The sequence below is a fragment of the Diadema antillarum genome, unplaced genomic scaffold (genome assembly GCF_040938485.1).
Source record: "Diadema antillarum isolate AM-2024a unplaced genomic scaffold, OU_Dant_1.0 scf00000111, whole genome shotgun sequence".
Taxonomy (NCBI): Eukaryota; Metazoa; Echinodermata; class Echinoidea; order Diadematoida; family Diadematidae; genus Diadema; species Diadema antillarum.
In genome coordinates, this window is record NW_027271000.1 from 43910 (window position 1) to 48818 (window position 4909).

Genomic DNA, 4909 nt, shown 5'->3' on the forward strand with positions numbered 1-4909 from the left:
ATAAAGCTCGTAATGAATACAATTAATTCACTATACGCTTGACAGGTATATACAATGTGATTAATACGAGACATTGGAATTCACCTTCGTAGAACAAGCATACAGTTGTGTATTGCATGTTTGCTAGAAATTGATTATTGCACTATGTAGTTCCTAAATTTAAATCAGATGTAATTATACGTGCACACTTCACACACCAAAGAAAAATACCGAAGCATTTCAGTCGTTATGCATGCTATATACGTCTTTGGCTATGAGCAGAAGTGTTAAATGTAAAAGGAAATAAGTACAATTGTATAGGCCTACATTACAATGTATATATTTAAAAAAAAAAACAGAATGAAACACAGTAAATAGAGGGTTGCTAACAATGATTTCCCCAGTTTATTCAAGCTAAAGAATACGGTTTTCATGTTGATAATCAAGCGGAAGATTTTTGGCTGCATTAGAAATTTCATGTTTGTCTGAATTCGTAAGTGTTCAGTACTGTACGATACATGCACGGGCATAAAAGGTAAGATCGGCAATCACATGAGTGTCAAGTTCGTTATAGATGTCTCCTTTCCGATTATCCATCTGCGATCTGTTTGTTTAAGTTACAGTACTGTACTTTCACTGTGTATTTATCTTTGTATTATTCGAAAGTGACTTTTGAAAGCATTCAGTGGCGGATCCAGAGGGGGGGCGTGCGCCGGGTGCGTCCCCCCCCCCCCCCCCCCCGCTTATTTTTCGTTTAAAAAAAAAAGAAAAAAAAAGTAAAACCCGGAAGTGGCACCATAAATATTAGTTGCCCCACCCCCTTTACAGAATTCCTGGATCCGCCCCTGGCATTGACTTCATGTATTATCTACACTGAAAGGATCGCGGGATCATCAGCGATGATGATTTTAAAAAGGAGGAGGGGGAATGGGCGTAGACTATTATATTGACTATAAATATCCTGGGGCATTGTGATCATTGTTTATCAATCCCGGCAAAGGTAGGACAGGATTAGACGGAGTTAAACGCTGTTGTCACACGTGCACGTGGGTGGCAGTCTGAAACTTTTCACTGAAAACTAAATATTATCATAGTATAGGCATAACCACACCGCCTCAACCTCCATCCTTCCGCAGGTAGCTACAGTCGTTATCGGAAGCTCATAATGCTTCTTCGCGGCAACCACAATAAAAAGGAAAGGGGAAAATACGTCTACGTAAACATTCCTATTCTCCGCAACAACCACAGCGTCTAAACTATTCGGGCTTTTCATTCCTTATTGTAGTAGTCGTTCACCTCTGTCCATTCAAGGCCAGCGGAACCCGTCATTTTTCCTCCTTAATGATAATAATGATAATAATAATAATAATAATAATAATAATAATAATAATAATAATAATAATAATATGAAGCACTTCCAAAGACTTGTTTACAAGAAGCGAGCGTACCTCTTCTCAGTATACATGCATATATTCTTGTCTCATTATAGTACATGCTTGTATTCCGTCCAAGTCCCATAACAACCCATCATGCAATAATCCAGTTCGCAATTAGTTCATGTGCACATTTTGACCTTTTTCCCCTTTGGTTATAGGCACCTCGTTGTCAAAGCGATGATGGATATCCTTGCCCGACGTGACAATTAGGCCTACACAATGTATAATATTTTGTGGAATTCCTGGTCGAACAAAGAATGAATCCGCGTGTAGACCAGTGATGACCAGCAGTCTATACACTTGGCGATTGCTTGGTGAAACATCCATTTCATTATTTTGCGTTAATATGTTGAATGCATTATTAAACCTTTTCCATAGATTACTGCTAAATACAAGGATTACCCACAGGTATATATGCTCGCAAATACCATTCTTTTACAGGAATACAGATTAGATAAATTTCCGTAATAATTATCTCACAGAAGCGTAAGCGGAGAATTTGAAAACCAACATGCGTGCTGTATCAAAATTAATGCACAAAGTGGAACTACGAACTGGCTTATTGCTGACACGATAATGAATATGTCAGAGATGAGGATGACGATGGCAAGATTATTGTCATTGTCACACTTTCATCCATTTGCTTCGTCTTTCATTTTCTTTATCCGTATCTACCTATCTGGATATTCTAATCGGGGGCAAATGTAAAATCCATTTGAAAACAAAAAGTGCTTCAAATGATTAAAGGACAAATTCACCTTCATAAACATTTATGGACTGAGAGAATGCAGCAATATTAGTGGTTTTGAGAAAAATCGGACAATTCGTTCAAAAGTTGTGAATTTTTTTAATTTTCAGTTCCGCGTTCGCTGGATGTGAAGACTACTGCAACTTGTGATGTCATATTTGTAATATTTGTAGAACGACTGGATATAGCAAATACAAATATAAAGCAAATTTAGCATATTTTCATTTTTCTTGTGCAAGAAAAGAACACATTACTTACCTCTTTCAGAAGACAGAGGGGATAATATTACACTTTATGTCTGCTGCAAGTTGAGGGAATGTGTACTTTTGACCAAAAACACACAAAAAAATGCAAAATTCTCTTTATATATTCCATACTAGTTCTACGCAAGCGACGTCATCAACTGTAATAGTCTTCTCATGCAGCAGCGACTGCGCAAAAACTATAAAAATTCATAACCTTTGTTTTATGGATTGTCCGATTTTCCTCAAACGTTCACTGATGTATTCTACTAACATTGCTGCATTATCTCTCTAAAAAAATCGAGTGAAAATTTTCACTCTAAAAAGAGTGAATACAAAAAAGAGTGAATTTCGAGTGAAATTGGAGTGAATTTTGAGTGAAAATGCTCATTTTCACTCATTTTGGAGTGACGTCAGGGATCACTCGAAGATTTTGGAGTGATCCCTGACGTCACTCCAAAATGAGTGAAAATGAGCATTTTCACTCAAAATTCACTCCAATTTCACTCGAAATTCACTCTTTTTTGTATTCACTCTTTTTAGAGTGAAAATTTTCACTCGATTTTTTTTAGAGAGAGTTATATCTGAATCCACATGTTTTTGAAGGTGAACTTGTCCTTTAAGGCACTGACTTTTCCCTACTTCCGCAAAATTGTCTGGTGAAAATAAAAATCAATAATATTATGATGAGTTTTCGCCAGTGCTGACCCTGACTCGCTGGGCCTTTCCCCGCCGATTTGATGAAGCCAAACCCATCGAACAGCACCGTCACCGCAGACGTCACATAATCGTAGACCGATGGAAAACACCTTGGCTGAATAAAAACCCTGACCAGTACCGTATATGGATCGATCCAACTTTACGGCTTATCAAAACTCTAACCCAATCAAGATGCCAAATTAGGCCGACAAGCAAGATATTATTTCTGTAGGCCTTATGATAGTAAGAGATGGGCAGCTCGGTGCAGATTGCAAACTGTAGAGATGATGGATATCTTATTGCAACTGATTAACAAAATGCCTTTTTTTATGTAGGCCTACATCGACGTAAATCCTTGACAATCGTACAGTTCATACTTTTGCATGTTATGTAAAAATGTGGTACACTGAGCCAATCTGGCCTTTCCGCGAAAAGAAAGTAAGAAGGAAGACAGTGACACGTCAGTGAAGGACACTTTGTCAACCATTTCTAATAAAAACAACTCGACGGAAGATGGAAATCTTATTTGAGAATTTTGACTGCTGGTCGCAACAAACCATATTATACAGTATTTGTCGTGTCTGACTGTCTTTTGACGGATATAACGTGAATGAATCATTTCGCACTGTGGTCGTTAAGGGTTTTTTTTTCAATGTATGTGTGCGTGTGTGTGTGTGTGTGTGTGTGTGTAGGTGTGTGTGTGTGTGTGTGTGTGTGTGTAGGTGTGTGTGTGTGTGTGTGTGTGTGTATGTGTGTGTGTGTATGAGAGTGTGTGTGTTTTATATCGTTGGTAGGTAAATGATTATAGAGAAATGCCACCGTTTTTCCTTTTTTACTTTCTTTTCGCGGATAAGGCAAGATTGCTCAGTTTACCACATGTTTACATAACATGCAAAGGTCTGAACTATATTATTGCCAATGATTCATCTTGTGCGATCGTGAGGATAATCCAACTCCACATCACGACAGCTCTTCTATTCACCGTTATACTTCTACCTATAGCATACCCAATCATTTCCGCAGCTAAAGCGTGTGGTATAGGAATGGACAGATGAGTATGCGATGACAGTCACACTCTCTGTACATTGTTTTGCCGAGGGAAAAGTTTCGAAAGTTGCTCATACAAGCCATGTGATTCCCCTTGACGGCGCGCCATTTTTGCTGAAGCTACTTTCGCTTTCGCGCGTTATCTTCTGTTCATCACAATCGTTTCCTCAAAAGCTTTCAGACCTCGACGCCGTACGCATCATTTCTTCAAGTCTCCTCCCTATATCCCTATATCGGACCGGTATTTATTTGTATCAACCCTACTGTCTTACACCATTTTCTTCCTCACTTCTTCGCCAACGTCACAGAGCGTAACACCGCAAGCATCAATAATGCCATACCAGTTTATCTGATAATAAGTATATATTTATAAAGCGAAAGAAAAACAAAATGTCGCCGTAACTACTGTTTTTGTGAGACTTGTTGGGTCAGGTTTTCTTATTGATGATGCTGAAGCAATGACGATGGAGAAAGGATTCTATTTGTCTTCTGTTCTCTGTTTTTGTGTGCGTATTCTTTCTGGATGCGGGCTCTAAACGAGTTGTGAGCCCTATCATCCCCGCTCCCTGGTCCCTGGCCAGGAGTGCCCTGCACTAAGGGGGGCAGGAAAATGAATGATCCAGCTTCGGCGATTATGTTCATCATGAAAATCTGTACTTGAAGCCGTCTGTGATTTTCTCTGCTAAGTGTGCTCCTATACACGGTAATAGCTGGTGACATTGGATCGCGACGTATTATACACAGAATCGAGACCTCTT